At 40.2% G+C, this 18,376-nt stretch overlaps 1 protein-coding gene across 4 annotated transcripts in view; it reads right to left on the minus strand.

Annotated features, from left to right (window-relative positions):
• TSPAN4 (tetraspanin 4) overlaps positions 1 to 18,376 on the minus strand; it is a 1,526,404-nt gene that overhangs the window by 326,100 nt on the left and 1,181,928 nt on the right. The window lies entirely within an intron of this gene.

The following is an 18,376-nucleotide window of genomic DNA, read 5'->3' on the forward strand; positions in this document are numbered from 1 at the left end:
TAGTCTGCCAGAAAGTCCGGTCATGTATACATGGCATTAGGGCTTGTTCACATGAGGTGCTATGGGATTGCTCTGGGCAGTCCCAATGCAAGATATGGCAAAAGGCTCTTTCCCTATGAATGACTGAGTTTAACTATATTTAAGTACTAATAAGACATTTTTCTAGACAGTGCAAGCAACAATAATTCCCTGTATACTGTAAGAGATCTTGTTAAAAGCAATCTGACAATCTTTATAGTTTACATGACTGGCATTAAGTGCAAGCTCACACCATAGAAACGCAGTTTGGATGTGTTCCAGATGCTTCTCTGCATGCCCATCTTTAATATGTTTTTGGTGTGTTTTTGATGCATTTTTGATTCAGTCCAGTGCAGTTTTTTCTTGTCTGTTTTTCAAACTTGTTGTTTACAAGTTAAAATCATTTTATTTTACTAGAAAATTACATAGAACCCGCAAACATTATATATATTTTTTTTCCAGACACCCTAGAGCATAAAATGACAGTCGTTTCAATACTTGATGTCACACCGTATTTGTGCATCGGTCTTACAAATGCAATTTATTTAGAATAAATATACTTTTTTAAATAAGAATTAAGAAATCAGTAAAGTTAGCCCCAATTTTTTTATATTGTGAAAGATAATGTTACGCCAAGTAAATTGATACCCAACATGTCATGCGACAAACTTTGACACTTGAAATTTTTAAACATCACCAATGGAGATTTTTTACAGGTTACCACTTTTGAGTTACAAAGGAGGTCTTGCTCTGGCTCTAATGATCATGGCAATACCTCACATGTGTGGTTTGAACGCTGTTTACATATGTGGGCGCCACTTACATATGCATTCACTTCTGCCTGCGAGACAAAAAAAATTTTGGATCACTTTTATTTCTATTACAAGGAATGTAAACATCCGTAATAGAAAAAAAGCATGACCGGACCTCTTTAATGTGAGATCTGGGGTCAAAAAGACCTCTGATCTCACGTTTACACTTAAATGCAATAAAAAACTAAAATAAATTCTTTTTTTTTCTTCAATAAGAAAAAAGTCCCTTTAAGGCCGTTGGGCGGAAATTATGTTTGACTTCTCTTCCATCATCCAGCGTCATTGAGTCTAGTGGGGGCCATAATTCCTTCACTCGATTTCCAACCTCTGAGGCCGCGTACACACGGGCGGACTGTTCGCCCAACTTTGTCCGCTGAACAGTGTTTGGGCGGACAGTCCGCTCGTGTGTGGGCTTTCAGCAGACAGTTTGACGGACAAGGTTTTTCGGAATTTCCGAAAAACTGTCCGCTGAAACCTTGTTTCAGCGAACAGTCCGCTCGTGTGTAGGCTTGTTCGTCAAACAAAGTTGCGCGCATGCTCAGAAAGGATTTTCACGCCGAAAGCTATAATGCAGTGTATAGGACGTCGTATTTTTCGTCCCGTCGTACGTGCCGTTCATGTCATCGCGCACGGTTTCAGCAAACTGTTCGTCCGTCGTGTGTGGCCATGTCCGTCCATGCTAAGTTTGAGCGGACTGTTTGCCGAAACTGTTTGACGGACAAAGTTGGGCGAACAGTCCCCGCGTGTGTACGCGGCCTGAGGGGAAAGGATTGGATCGTCTTCGCCTCTACCAGTAAGCGGCGGAGACAACCAGAACATGGCGGGAGGGGGGGCACCTCTCCCGAAACCGATAAAAGTGATCTTGCAGCAAACCTGGTGCAGAGACCCCTTTTATCTTAAAGTGGACCGCCCGCTGTTTAACAGCATGCTGACCAGCCAACGCAGTTGTACTGCGGCATCATGGCTCGGCTGCGCGAATCGCTGTCATGTTACATCGGTAACAGACAGTCACTAGGGGGCGCGTGCACTCCGCCGGAGGCGCATGCACCCCCTGCTCGCCCAAGGAGCCTCTGTGAGTGCCCGGCGGTCGCGATCACCACCTGGCTCCTGCAATTGCTCAGGGCACACTGAGATCCGGGATCTGTGTGTGTAAACGCAGTTTCTGGTTCTCTGAGGGGAGAACAGACAGAGTATTAACAGTGATCTGTCATCTCCCCTGCACAGTCCCCTCCCCCCTTCAGTTAGAACACATACTAGGACACACTTAACCCCTTCACTGCCCCCTAGTGGTTAACCCCGTCACTGCCAGTGACATTTTTACAGTAATCAATGCAATTTTATAGCATTGATCGCTGTAAAAATGCCAGTGTTCCCAAAAATGTGTCAAAATTGTCTGACGTGTCCTCCATAATGTCGCAGTCACCATAAAAATCACACATCGCCACCATTACTAGTAAAAAAAATTAAAATCAATAATAAAAAAGCCATAAAACCATCCCTTATTTTGTTATTTTGTAGACACTATAACTTTAGCGCAAACCAACCAATATAGGCTTGTTTCATTTTACCAAAAATATGTAGAAAATACATATCGGCCTAAACTGAGGAGCAAAAATGTTTTGTTATACATTTTTAAGGGATATTTATTATAGCAAAAAGTAAAAAATATTGCTTTTTTTTCCAAATTGTTGCTATTTTTTTGTTTATAGCGCAAATAACAAAACCCGCAGAGGAGATCAAATACCATCAAAAGAAAGCTCTATTTGTGGGGAAAAAAAGGACATCAATTTTGTTTGGGTGCAACGTCACACAAATGTGCAATTGTCAGTTAAAGCGACGCAGTGCTGAATCACAAAAAGTGCTCTGGTCAGGAAGGGGGTAAAATCTTCCGAGGCTGAAGTGGTTAAGAAAATACTGGGGTTATGGCAGCTAACGTCAAAGAACTGATGTATAACGATGGTGGGCAGTGCGGAAGTGGTTAAATAAGGACATGTGTGTTCCAGTGCATTTTTTACGCATTTTACAGCATTCCAGTACAGTCCAGTGCAAAAAAAATGCAGCATGTTCTACTTTTTTTCTGGAACTGGAATGCACTGGAACGGCAAGCACTGGTGTGAACTATGGGTATGCCATTGAAAACCATATAACCTACTTTCCATGCATTTTTGATGCAGAAAAAAATGCACTGGACTGCATGTGGTGTGAACTGGCCCTTAGTGATCCCTACTCATAACTTGGTTTGTATAAAACATACAAATAAATATGTTAAGATTAATAGAATAATAGAGTAAAAAAGCGATAGTGGTACATTCTTGAGGAGAGTAATTTCACTTGAGGTAATTTTAGACTTAGCAATATTAGTTTGTATTGGCTAATATATCAAAATAAATTGCACTTAGAAGTTGATTTAAAGCAAGAAAAAACTGCAAGTATTATTTCACTTGCTGGGGTTGAACGACCTAATGGCTTCTTATGTCTCTCAGGCACTCCAGTAGCAGGATATCTATGCTTGAGTTTCTATGTTTGAACACTTGCCAAATAAATTACAATTGGGTGCCACGTCTACCTTCCAGATTATTAATTGATGTCACATTTTGAAGAATGCAACAGAAGAATTGAGACTCCTTGATGGGTCTGCCTATACCTGAAAGATTACCTTAGGTTGGAAATACTAGTTAAATATTAACGTACTTATGTAATTGTGAAAAAAAGTTATATTCTTATAACAAGCATAGTAGTATTCAATAACCTTTGTTTAGCAGATTGTGTTGTATTGATATAAAGAAAACATCTAAAAAAAAAAAACAGATGCAAAGTTATTTGTCTCATCGAAATGTATTAATATGTCAGTTAAAATGTACCCCCCTGAAAGCTGATTTGAATAAGTTGCTAGTGTAGCGCCAAGCTTGAGCGGCAGCAACTGGGAGAGAGGATAGACTGTGATTGGCTGTGCAGCCAAGGGGCATACCCTGCAACTAGCTAGGAAAGAACTACATGTAAAGGCCCGTACACACGGTCGGACTTTTTGACAACAAACATGCAAATTAGCTGTTTTGGAGCAACATCCGACTGTGTGTACGCTCCATCGGACAAACTTTTTCTGTTTTCATCGGACTTTTGTTGGCTCTGCGAACGGACAAACTTTCTGGCAACAAAAGTCCGATGGAGCAAAGTCCTACCGTGTGTACGCAAAAGCATCGGACTTTTGTACAAGGTACAAACACGCATGCTCAGAACCATTGCAAACGATCAGACTACAATACAGAAGTTGACCAAAGGTGGCGCTGGAGTCATTGAACGTCCTCTTTTGAAGCGGCGTCAGTACGTTGTGACGTCATTACGTTCGTGTTTGTTGTCAAAAAGTCCGACCGTGTGTATGCAATACAAACTTGTGGACAACACACTTTGTACAAAAGTCCACGGAAAAGTTTGTACAAGTCCGACCGTGTGTATGGGGCTTTTGAAGGTGGCCTGGAGCAAAGCTCAGGAGACAAATATGTTGGGCTGGGGTCCCCGGCAGCTGCAGAGACCCATCTGGGAGAGTGCTGATGCTGCCAAAACCTGCATGCAGGGTGGGGTCCCTGTGAAATGTGGAGGCTCCTGTTTTCTGAAGATCCCAGGGCACCAGCTGCTGCAAATGAGAGATAGACTACACCTGCTATTATTGCTGTTGGCTGCTGCCAATACAGGACTGTTGCTGTGCCTGGGTCAAGTGATATGAGAACTGTTGCTGTTGCAGAGCGCTACTCTTTCATTATCTCACTGTTCCTGAATATTTTGCTGTCCATGGATCACTGCAAAATATAAAGGACTGTCTGCTGCAGAGGTGTTATGAGTACTGAGCCAAGTGCATGTGTGCTGAGCTAAGATGGGGGTTGTATATGCTGAGCTAGGATAGCAGCGGTGCCCTTGAGGCAGTGAGGCCTGAATCAGGCTCAGGACATCAAGGAGTCTCTGCCATCATTGGCACCTGGAAGCCTGGGAAGAGGGCTTGGGGCTTCTGAAGACTGGTTGCTGTTGAACCACATGCAGCTGGTGAGAGCTGCTGAGCACCAAGCTATTGCAAGGAGAATCAGGGTTAAAGAGGCAGATTGCGGAGTCCACATACTCACTGTGCTGAAAATCAACAAAGTTCACATTCCTGTCCTTTGCTGCAAAGTGCTTTCACTGAGAATGTGTCCCAAGGACTGTGGGACACCACTGAATGCTGGCTTGAGAGATGAACCCAACAGGAAATGTAAAACCCTTTGCTAGCTCTCGTGGAACCACTGACATTTTGGGACCAGCTGCCCTGATTGTTTCTATCTGAGCACTCTAAAGCTACAAAACAAGAGCACTAAATTCCTGCAGGACATTGTCATCAAAAATCACTGGCTATTGTTGAAGGCAGGGCCTTATTTTTAGATAGGTTTGAGGGTTTGGGAGGTTAAGAAAATGTAATCCTGTATTTAAGGTCACATTGCGTTCATTCCATTCTTTTACAGGACGTTACCTGTTAAATAAAGCCTATTAAAAGCAAACCAGGCATGTCAAAATCATTGGGGTCCACGTAAGGGTGGGTTGTCACTGGTGGAGAGCAGAAGAACCCAAAACATCAAGTGGCTCTACACTAAAAAAGTATTTCTTTCATTACATATTGTACTTTTAGAATGACTCTGTCCTATCTAGAATGGATACATATTAATCAAGTTTTTAGGATAACAAATAATATATTAGATTTGTCATGGAATAAATTAAAAATATACCTGGGAGTTAATTAAATTCAATGAAATTAAAAGCATAAAGGCGAGGGAACACTCTGAGAATACTTTCAATAACAAAGAATTTGTTAAGTGTCACTTTTAAGACCTGCATTAACCTTTTGTGCCTTCTTCCTCTCTGCATTTTACCAAGGCAGCTTTAAGATCTCAGGCTGTTTCAGGCTTGAGTGTGACAGGATTAAAATGATTTTTAAAGTTCGATTGTTTTCTTTTTATAACAAACATGTTCAACTTACTCTCTGTGCAATGGTTTTGCACAGAGCAAGCATATAATTCGATTGACATCTGCCTAGTGAAGAGGGAGATAGAGGAGAGAGACGCTACTCTCATGCACAGCGCTGGATCGATATTGGGCTCAGGTAAGTATGAGGGTGGTCTGGGGAGGATCCTGGCCACAGAAGGTTTTTAGGGCCATTCACACTACCACGTTTTTGGTGCCCTGTGCTGCAAAAATTACAACATGCCTTGTGACCCACTATGTTTTGTTCTGTTGGGGCCAAAAAACTGCAGTAGTATCATTCATTCTCATAGAAAATTGTAGAACTTAAACTGTGCTCAAGGCAGTGTTTACTTGCATGAGAGGCAGATTTTAAAATAACACTTTCAAAATGCTTGCAAATCTTTATAACGAGCAACAACAATTACTCTTTTAACAATGTCTGCCTACTACTGGTCTACAACTGCGTACTACTACTGCCTAGAACTGCCCAATACTACTGATGAGGTCAGAATTCTTGCTACAAACCACTAATAACAGCAACCTCACTCTAACACACATAAACTCCAGACAGATTGTTTTTAAATTAAATGAATCAAATCTAATATCTCTTAAACTGCACCCGTGTCTGCCACCTAAACCCTGTAAACCAGTGCAGGAACCCATTGAATCTTTCTAATATCGCAAAATGAAATACAGAGGACCAGAACGCATCTGACCAAGCTCCCCAAGATTGCACCAACTCACAACCAAATGTGCAGTGGCCAACTAAAGACAGAGCAAAGTACAGATAAATTAGAGAGGTTTGTCTATACTGCATTTAAAATTAAATCAGTTATTGACACAGGAAATGTGGAGGGAGACTCAGTCTTCTGAAACACAGGCACATGCTGTATAAAGCCTGCTTCAAAAATATGGAACACGGTAGCTGCATAAAAGACATCTATCTCGTCCTCCGTGATAATGCACAGCACAGCCCACCCTCTAAACCCCTCAGAAAATTCTGAATCAACACTGTGGGATGTTGTCACTATGGTTCAAATCTGCAATGCATTATTATTAATTATTATAATACAGGATTTATATAGCGCTGACAGTTTACGCAGCGCTTTACAACATAAGGGCAGACATTAAAATACAATACAATTCAAGACGGGGAATCAGAGGGCCCTGCTCGTTAGAGCTTACAATCTAGGAATGCATCTTTTCAAACTCTAATGCTGCGTACACACGACCGGACTTTCTGGCAGAAAAAGTCAGACGGAATCATTTCATTGGATATTCCGATCGTGTGTGGGCTTCAGCTGACTTTTTTTTTTCAAAAAGTCTGATGGACCTAGAAATAGAACATGTTTTAAATCTTTCCGATGGAATCAATACCTATCGGGAAAACCGTTCGTCTGTATGCTAGTCCGACGGACCAAATACGACGCTAGGGCAGCTATTGGCTACTGGCTATTGAACTTCCTTTTCTAGTCCCATCGTACGTTATTGCGTTAGAAACGAACGGACTTTGGTGTGATCGTGTGTAGGCAAGTCCGTTCGGTCGGAACTCAGTCTGAAATACCGTCAAAGTTTATTCTGATGGAAAGTCCGGTCGTGTGTACGCGGCATAAGTCTTAGGCATAAAAGGAGGATATTGCTATAGTGAGACCCGAAATGCAAAAATTAAGGGAATGCACTGCTACCTGGTGTATCGGGTCTTTTCACTAGAAGTTGACATCTCACCAATGAAAGGCAATATCCAATGTACAAGAGATACAATATTTACCCATTAACATTGGTTTGAAGGTATGGAAAATAGACAAAAGTAAAACAATATTCATATTCTGGGTCTGCCTGAATGTCTTGAAGGTAAACATCCTGTGGAATTCATAGAAAGCTGGCTATTGGAAACATTCGGAAGAAACGACTTTAATACTTTGCAGTAGAAAGGGCACACGGAATCCTGGCTTGTCCTTTACCACCTGGGATCCCCCACATAACTTCATATTGAAACTACTCAACTATAAGGACAGAGATATTGTGTTAACTAAAGCTCACACAATGGGAACCATCAATCTTAATAAAGCTTACATCTCCCTTTTCCCATACCTTTCAGCTGAGGTGCAGAGACAACATGCAAAATATTGATATCAAGCGTAGATTACACCTACACCAAGTTCTATGTGCAATGCTGTGACCAGATAAATTCTGAGAGGTCGATGAAGAAACATCATTCTTTAATTCTCAAGGTACTGTGGGATCTTGGCTGGGAAGAAATGAGCAAAGACCTCACAAAAAAATGTCAAATAAATTCCAACCTTTCATGTCAGAATATTTCTTTATGCCTCATTTCTTGTGTTTCAGTGAACTTTCAAGCCATTGAATTTCCCCTAACTAGATTTCCCAAGTAGAATTTATGGTTATTCTTCTATATGAGAGTGTTTTGGCTTTCAGCCCGGCAGTGGTTTACCTGACACACCTGGGTGTAGATTCAGAAACTTTTTTTTTTACAGAGCTAAATTTAAGCATCTGTATCACTTTGTTCGACCAAAGTCAATGTTTTGTGTCTTCCTTTGTGGCTTTCTCCTGCCCTCTAACTGAAACTGACCCCCGGAGTCGTTATATATTTAGACTAAATGCTATATGTTGGTGAACGTGTGTGTGTGCTTTCACCCTATATGAATGTTTTACTGAAACAGCATATGCAATTTGTTGAAGTGCATATAGGAGTACTTTACCTGGCACAAGGGGATTCTAATATATTAAATCCTGCTCTTGATAACAATCATGATATTGCAATATAGCCACACAAAGGGACTGTTTGCCAGACAATTGCGGGACCTAGGGTTATTGGATATTTGTGGGACACAACATTCTGAAACACTTCAGTATTCTTGTTGTTCTAGCACTTGCCAGTCTTTGCCCTTTATATATCTAGCCCTTGCTAAGACAGCAATCTGCCCATGGATTGAGTCTTCTTTATATGACCCAACTGGCCTGTCAAATTACTCCCCACTGATACCTGGGATACCTAACAGAAGCGGAAAGAGAATTATTAGATGTACCTCTCATCTTAAAGGAAAAAACAGCTGCTGTTGCAGATTCATCCAATACTAAGGCACCAGGCCTGGATGGCTTCCCATAGAAGATCTACAACAATATGGCCAAGTTCTACTACCAGAATTAGTAAATTGTATTTAAGGAAGTCTTTAATGTACACTCCCCCTTCTGTACCCTTCCAAACTCTATGCAGGAGGCTATAATAACTGTACTCTCAAACCCTGGTAAGGATGCACTCTTACTAATGTCATACTGCCAATTTCACTCCTTACTTCAAATGTGAAAATACTGGCTCATGCCCTAGTGAATAGATTGGCTATATACATGACAAAATAAATTCATACAGATCAATTAAGCCTTATTTCACTACAGCCACTGTTATAGTTATCAGATGCAAATTTTTGAACATGCACGTTTCATCAGAAAATACAGGTAACAGAATTATCCTATCCATTGACACTATAAAGCAAATAATACTATCTGATTGAAAAAAGTTTGGTGAAGCATATGAAAAATTCTGGAAGTGCTTGACATCTGGCTAGACATAGAACCACAAAAAAAAAAAAAAAAAAAAAAACTATTTACCTACCAATTACAGGGTTGAAAATATTAGTTAAACCAGGATTGTGCCCATTGCCTATGCCTAATACAGATGTTGATATCCATGAATTGTTGGTGGATGCCTAAAGGGACTTCGGAGGGCTCCCACATACTACACTGCATACCCTTTCATGCTCCCCTGACTGCCCACTATTTTTCATAGACAGTTCGGCAGAGATGTCACCTTGAGCAGTTGCCATCTTATGAGCCCAAGCGTACAGGACGTTTTTTCAGAATATGCATCGGTGCCACCATAACTCACAGGGACATTTTAGGGACAGAGTTAGGATATTCACCATTAATCTGCTGCATGTCAAAATATCTCTGCACTCAACAATCTCGCATTTAATAATTTTACTTAAAGACTATGAACCTCAATGCACTTTTTTGCTTTTTTTATTTTCCTCAGCACCAGATACTGACCTTGTTGTGTGTTTGTTTCTAAAACTATTTCATTATTTTATGTAGCCTTTGATATTTACAAGTACATATTTTTCAGGCCATAATGACAAACATATTTCTCTGTCAGTTCTGATTTTTTCAGTCAGCTCAGAAGTGTAAATCGAACAGTCAATCTTCCATGCTGAAAATGATAATAGTGTATGGCAGGTACTGATGAAAACAGTTCTATGTAGTCATAGTTGTATCTACTATAAAGCATTTGTGAGCTTGTGCCTAGGGCAGTGCAGATACAAGTGGAAACACCCAGCCCCAATATTTACAAACTGTGGTTACTTTTTCTTTATTTTTCACCCTCTTCTGGCCATCAAGGGGTTGTTACTGGAAAATTCAGCAAAAAAACAAAAAAATGTGAGGTGCAAAGTTGTTTAGAGAAGGTACTAGTCAGGCAATCATTGTGCTTTTTTGGTGGGCTAGGTAACTGATTAGTTCTGTAGGCTCTGCATATAAATACAAATACCAGACTGCTCCTGATAATATATTCTTGTTTAGAGTTTCATAAAAATAATGTGACAAAGGGTGGACCTTATAAAAAGGGGTATAATCAATCTTGTGGGCAGCATTACTAACATGTTTGTTAACTGCCTGTGGGTGGGACACTGAAGCTCTCTATGCTAACACGTTTTTGTTTACTTTGAATTCCAAATCAAAATATGTATGCGTACTTATAGATTTGAGAACTGTACACTTTCACACTATTGATTTTCATGCAATGGATGTACAAACATATCAAAATCTTGGAGTGACATGGTTCCCAACTCTCCCCCAAATGTAGAGTATGTTTACCTTTTGGAAACAAATCCCTCTGATCCTCACTCCTCTATAAGGTGTAGATAAAAAAAAAATGGATACAGAGGGACTAGAACTCCTGTCAGGTATTTATTGTTATCTGTGTCCCCAGTGAGAGAGGTTCATTTTTTTTCTCCCTCTGTTCTGGTGACTACCATTAAAGAACAGGAACAAAGGGGAAATCTTCTAAAAGCAGTGCTTGGTCTGGTGACCACTGTATAAGAGTCCAAACACAAGAACAAATGGGAACTGGATTCTGAGTTTCTAAGGGTCCCTGAAATTGTCACTGGACACACTGGTTCTGAGTTGGCAGCACTTCACAAAATGTGGACCATCCTCAGGAAAAAGAGAAAGAATCCAGAGTTGAGAATTCACACGCATATAATGCAAAGAGAGCAATAAACAAACATCTAAGAGTCCACAATAGGTTAATGATAAAACTGATTTAAAGTAGACTAAAGCCAATGTATTTCAGGGGCCAAAAATACTTCCTCTTCATCATGGCTTAGGAATTCTGACTGTGCTTAAATGGACTCAGGTTAGCACATACCACATAAAACTGTGATTTGCTGCTTGTAAAGTATCAGGAGGGCAGCTTACGCCAGTTTAGTAAATAGGGCAAAGGGCTCTTGGCCATTTGGAGCTCTCATTGGATCATATGTGTGTAAATTGTCAAAGAGGGCATTTCTGCCATTTCCTGTTGTGTCTATAGGAAAAGAAGTTAATAGTATTCTCCACTATGGAACATGAATAGCAAAAGAAAGAAAAAAAAAAAAAACATATTGACCGGGATTTAGTCTTTCCCTACTTAATTTAAAATAAATAAAAATATTTTGGCTTTTGATACCCATTAAGTGTCCCTTCTTAGCTCTGGTGTGGAGATCTATATAAATAAATGTATTATATAGCTGTAAAAGTTATATATATATATATATATATATATATATATATATATATATAAAAATAACTTTTACAGCTATATAATACAGAGGGAGGGTGTTTTTGGGGGTACTCCAAAGCACCCTCCCCATGTTGAGGGCATGTGGCCTGGTATGATTCAGGAGGGGGGCACTCTCTCATCCCCCCTCTTTTCCTGCGGCCTGCCAGGTTGCATGCCCACGCCATTTTTTTAAAATGTTGGTGCGGGGTTCCCCTTAATATCCATACCAGACCTGAAGGGTCTGGTAATTGACTGTAGGGAATCCCATGCCATTTTTTTCAATGACTATTTTGTGTATTGCCAGGACTGACAATTCATTATAGCCACAAATAGTTTTAAATTACCTTTTTTCCTTTAGAAATGTAATTTTGCTCTCAGACTGTTCTAAACATGAGAAACATGCAACACTTTACAGGCATACTATAGACACCCTCCAGGTACGAAAGGAATATTTCACTTTTATTGTTTTACTTAAAGCATTATTAAAATCACTGCCCCCGAAAAAAAGGCAGTTTTTAAAACGTTTTTTTTGCATTGATATATGTCCCCTGGGGCAGGACTTGGGTCCCCAAATACTTTTTAGGACAATAACATGCATATAAGCCTTTAAAATTAGCACTTTTGATTATTCGTCTTCGTGTCCCATAGACTTTAATGGTGTTTGTGTGTTCGAACCAGTTTTTTGACTGTATGCATGTTCTGCTGCGAACCGAACCGGGAGGTGTTCGGCTCATCCCTAGTTGTCACAGGCAGCCCATCCCCTATACAGTCAGAAAACACACTGAGGGAACACATTTAGCCCCTTAATCGTCCCTGATGTTAACCCTTTCCTTACCAGTGTTATTAGTACAATGTCAGTGCATGTGTTTAGCACTGAACACTGTAATAATGTCATTGTTCCCAAAAAAAAGTGTCCAAAACATCAATTTGGTGTCCGATCTGTCCACCACAATATCGCACACCTGCTAAAAATCAGAGATCACTGCCAATACTAGTAAAAAAATTTTTAAAAAATGCCATACATCTACCCCCTATTTTGTAAACACTATAACTTTTGCGCAAACCAATCAATATACGCTTATTGTTTTGTTTGTTTACCAAAAATATGTAGCAGAATAAAAATTGGCTGAAACTGATGAAGACATTTTATTTTTTAAATTTTTTTTTGGGTGTGTTTTATAGCAGAAAATAGTTATTTTTTTTCAAAGTTGTCCTTTTTTTGTTTATAGTGCAAAAAACAAAAAACGCAGAGGTGATAAAATACCACCAAAAGATGGCTCTAATTGTGGGGAAAAAAAAGGACATAAATTTTGTTTGGGTACAAAGTTGCACACCCGCGCAATTGTCAGTTAACGCAACGCAGTGCCGTATCGCAAAAAATGGCCTGGTCAGGAAACGGGTAAGTCCTTCTGGGCTGAAGTGGTTAATCTCCTCTTTATAAGAGAGAATAAATTCAGTTCAGCTAATCGTTCCTCATAGCTAAGCCAAGGGAAGAGCCGGGGCCATTGCTTCTCCTCCAGGCCGAACAGGAAGTTGATCCTGAGACCCAATTGGCTGGGTCTCAGGACCTGCTGATTGGCTGGGAGGAGAAGCAGGAAGACATTAGTGAATATTCATTTTCTAATTTCACACAACTGGGGGGTTATGGCACCCAAAGCCAATTAGAGCCTCAGGCTTTAATCGTGTGCTTTTAAAAAAAAAACATTGAAATCCATGTGTCCAGCACCCTGCATGGAGATTAGGGGCTGGGCGCATGGATTAGGGGGTGGCGCCCCTGCGCCCCTAATAGAGCAGCCGCCAAGGCATTAACCACTACTCTGATTTCTGTCTTTTAGCCAGTTTTCTATCCATTTACTGATTTTTCCAAGTCTGTAGACTTTACCTTACACATTAGCCATGTTTGGGGAACGGTGTCAAATGCTATGGTAACATCTAAATATACTATGTCCACAGCCACTTTGTCCAAGGTTTTGCTCACCTTCTCATAAAAAGAAATCAGGTTTGTTTGACAACGTCTGTCTTTCATGAATCCATGCTGTCTGTCACTTAAAATATTTTTTTCCAGCAAAAACTCATCTATGTGGTCTTTTATTAAACTCTCCAGTATCTTCCTGACTATAGAAGTTAAACTAACAGGTCTATAGTTATTTGGTAAAGACTTTGATCTCTTTTTAACTACTTGCAGTTGTCGGCAAGGTGGCATGGGTGCCTGAATCGATGTACCTGAATCGACTAGCCCTTGTGGTCGCACGCCGGGGGGGGGGGGGGGGGGGCATCCGTTGGACACCTGCTATCATTCCCCACAGAGACAGGAGACAGAACGGGATCTGCCAATGTGCACAAAGCAGATCGTCGTTCTGACAGGGGAGGTCACAGATATCTTGTCTTCCTGCTAAGCAGGAACATGGATCTCTGTTGTCTCAGTCAGTCCATCCCCCACATAGTTAGAAAACCCTCCCAGGGAGCACACTTAACCCCTTGATCGCCCCTGATGTTAACTCCTTTTCTGTCAGTGTCATTAGTACAGTAACAGTGCATATTTTTAGCACTGATCATTGTAATAATGTCACTGGTTCCCAAAAAAGTGTCAGTTAGTGTCAGATTTGTCTGCCGCAATGTCGCAGTCCCGCTAAAAATCGCTGATCGGCGCCATTACTAGAAAAAAATAAATGAAAATTCCATAAAAATATCCCATAGTTTGTAGATGCTATAACTTTTGATGAAGAAATTTGATCTTTTACATGTTTTTATTGGATATGTGTTATAGCAGAAAGTAAAAAAAATTGTTAGTTTTTTTTTTTTAAGATTGTCGCTCTGTTTATGTTTATAGCGCAAAATATAAAAACCACAGAGGTGATCAAATGCCAACAAAAGAAAGCTCTATCTGTGGGGGAAAAAAGGGACATTAATTTATTTTATTTTTTTGGGTACAGCGTCACACGACCAAGCAATTTTCAGTTAAAGTAAGGCATTGCTGTATCGCAAAAAATGGCCTGGTAAGGAAGGGGGTAAAACCTCCCGGTCCTTAAGTGTTTAAATATAAGCACCACATTGGCCTTATGCCAATCCAGCGGTACTATTTCAAACATTAAACAGTCTCTAAAAATTATAAACAATGGCTTTGAAATAACAGAACTGAATTCTTTTAGGATCCGTGGGTGTATGCCATCTGGTCCAGGTGCTTTATTCACCTTTATTCTGTCTAAATATTTCTGAACCATATCACTTTTGAGCCATTCATTTGGGGCATGCGTCAATATAATCTCCATTATGGACATGAGCTCCCCCATGCTCCTTTTTATACACAGAGTCGAAGAAGGTATTTAATCTCCACCTCCTCATTAACACTGGGTGGCCTGCAACAAACTCCACTGATCAACTTTGAACTATGCACATTATATGCAGTTCCACCTGCAATGCTTCAGCCTCATCACACCCTCTATCTACTAGGTCCTCTTTCACACTTGCTTTGAGATGACTTCTCACAAAGATCTAGACACCGCCACCATTTCTTTTTACACTGTGTCTCTGAAAGACTGCATAGTCAGGAATATTAATAGTCCAGCAATACCAATTAAATCATACTTCTCTCCATGCACCAGAGTGCTCAACTCACTTATTTTTCTTGGCACACTTCTGGCATTGCTGAACAAGCAGTTTAATGCTTTGATGCATTTTGTTCCTGTATGTTGCATATCTTTTTTAGTGGTATAAATAGCACTATAGTTTCCAATGGTTGTTTGTAACGTGGAAACCTTGTCATGTGCCATAAACTCCCCCCATCTATCCCACATTACACCCTCCAATAATGTCTGACCCTTACTGACCTGTCTCCCCAATTGAATTCTAGTTCACCCTCCCCCCAATCCTAGTTTAAATACTCACCACACACAAACATATATTTATTTACACACACACACAAAATGGGGTTGATTTACTAAGGCCTCTTTCAGATGAACATTCCGTTCAGGTCCGCCTGTCATTTTTTTAGGCAGACCTGAACGGATCCTCCATAGACCTCTATGGAGCGTCACATGTCACCGCTGACATCCGACCTGCTCCGATCCGAAAAAGTGTGATGGAGGAAAAACCTACTTTTCCATCCGTCTGCAGGTCAGATCGGCTGATGACGGACCGCAGAGTGGGATAGGGGAGAGCGGCACTCTGACAGGTCTGTCCCTGCACAGTGTGCAGAGACGGACCTGTCATCTTCCTGTTCAGCGGGGATTGACGGAGCGATCCCCGCTGAGCAAGCAGATGTCCACGGGGCGGATCATCACAGTTCCGTTCCATTGAAAGAGGCCTAACACTGACAAATCTGCTGCAGCTCTACATAGAAACCAATCAGCTTCCAGTTTTTTTGTCAAAACTTAATTGAACAATCTGAAGTTAGAAGCTGATTGGCTACCATGCACAGCTGCACCAGATTTTTCACTCTCCAGTTTAAGTAAATCAACTCCAATGTATAGGGATTCCATTCTAGTCTTTATCGGCTGCAGTCACCTTAGGCAACTTGTGTGCCCAACTGGTTTATGTTGATAGGCCGATGTTGCAGTAGTTATAAATAACAAAAAAAAAAAAAACTCATTACTTTTCTTGTACATGAATAGAACAGTGTCATGAATTCTGTTGATTAGGGTCCCTTTCCTTTGATTCAACACTGATTAGCTGATTGGAACCCTGTAAAAGACCAAACCATCAAAGTAGTAGGCTTAAAAAAAATATTTCCATGACCTGAAAATGTCTCCAATCGGCCAATCTTTAGGCTCAATGCACACTGAAGTTCATAAATGGCTGACTTTGGGAGTTTGGGTGATAACATAAACTCCCCTCTATGTTATCGTATGTGTCAATGGACACATGGACGTTTTTGGAAGTTTATCAGCTGTGGAGTTTATGGGCTGTTTTCTGGATGCCATGAAATCACGTTCAGGAGTCATTTTTCTGACTACAAAAACCAGCAAAGGCTCAAACGCTGATAAACAGTGATAAACAGTGATAAACACCGATAGATGCTCGAAAACGTGGCTCACCAGCGTTTAACATTTTTGATCCATTGAAAAAAAAAAATAATAATAATAAAAAAAAAAACATCCAGTGTACATGGAGCCTTATAAACTTGGTAAAACTCCTGACTGCTTAGAGTTTTTCTTTGAAGGGTAACTCTACTTTCATGGGGAAAAAAATAGCAAATAAAGCAAAAATAATATAGCGTATACAATTGCGATACAAGTCATCTTGTAATTGAATGTTATTAAAAATTACCTTTCCTTTTCAATATGCAGCTCTGTAATTTTTTCGTAAAAGGCAATGCAATATGGCTACCTGGAGGTGTTTTGTACACAGAATGTGTACAGAACGCCTGCCAGAAACATAATTTCCTGCTTGTGTGATTTGTTCACTGATTTTCCCAGAAGTCTTCCCTAAGATACAAGTAAGCCCTTGTACACACGGTCGGACATTCCGATGGACAATGTCCGATAGGACCGTGTTGTTGGATAATCCGACAGTATGTGGACTCTATCGGACTGTTTCTGTCGGAGTATCCGACGGATCAAGTTTTCCAGCTGGGCTATAAAATTTTCAGACAACATGATCTGATCGGACTTTGTCCAATCATGTGTAGAGAATTCCGATCGGACAAAGTGCCACGCATGCTCAGATCAAATTCCTAGACCAAATCTATTGGCTACTAGGCTAAACGTAGTCCCGTCCTAACGAAATAACGTCATCATGTTAAGTATGATCGGATTTTCTGACAACTTTGTCCGACTGTGTGTATGCAACAGTTTCGGACAAAATCCATCGGACAAAATCCGTCGGACAAAATCCGTCGGATTTGGTTGTTGGAATGTCCGACCGTGCGTACAAGGGCTTAGAGTTCAGGCCTCCCCTGCAACAAAAATAAAATGTTTGGTGCGATACTTCCAATAGGAAATCATATCTAAAGGGTTGCAAGCCCAGCAGATTTTCTAATCAGTGCCCTGCAGGTGCACAGCTGATTGATAATTATAAAACCATTCCCATTAGATTCAGTTACCACATAGATACAGACAAACACACAAGTATTTTCTTAACAATAAAAAAGGTAGGAATCTGAAACACCGTTTGTTTAAATTCCTGCAATGTACACAGATCACCCAGAGAGGAAAATATTTTTCTCAACAAAAGATGCGGGACCCCCTTTTTTTATTAGCTTGTGCGCTTATCAAAGTTGGAAATTGGGTTGGGACTTTATATGAGGCAATAGCTACGATTTACCTCCATCCCCGATACTTTGGAATAAGAAGCGAGATTTGGGACTTATTTTTACCCATTTACAACTAGGTAAGAGTGGTTGGGATCTTTCTTGCTCCCCCTCTTCCTTTTATGTTTTATATTTTATTTCTTACAATATCATTTTTGGTCATTTTTTCTACACATTCCCAAAACCCTGCATCTGCTCCTGATGAGTGGTATAATAACCACAAAAAGCGTAGAGCTTTCCTATGATGCGACGTCACAGTTTTCCATGTTTTACCATCTTACCTGATCACCATCACAATACTATTATGAACCAATTCAACATTGCTTATATATTTACATGTTACCATTACAATTTGATTTACATACCCTAGGTCCATTATTATGTTTATTGTCTTGAGCTTAATATGTAATATTTACCGATTTTACATACAAGTTCTATGTGACCTATTATTGATTATGCTATTTTATCTATTTATACTATGTTACAATG

This window comes from Lithobates pipiens, unplaced genomic scaffold (genome assembly GCF_037356315.1).
Source record: "Lithobates pipiens isolate NorthernLeopardFrog02 unplaced genomic scaffold, aLitPip1_a1.2 Scaffold_10, whole genome shotgun sequence".
Classification (NCBI taxonomy): domain Eukaryota; kingdom Metazoa; phylum Chordata; class Amphibia; order Anura; family Ranidae; genus Lithobates; species Lithobates pipiens.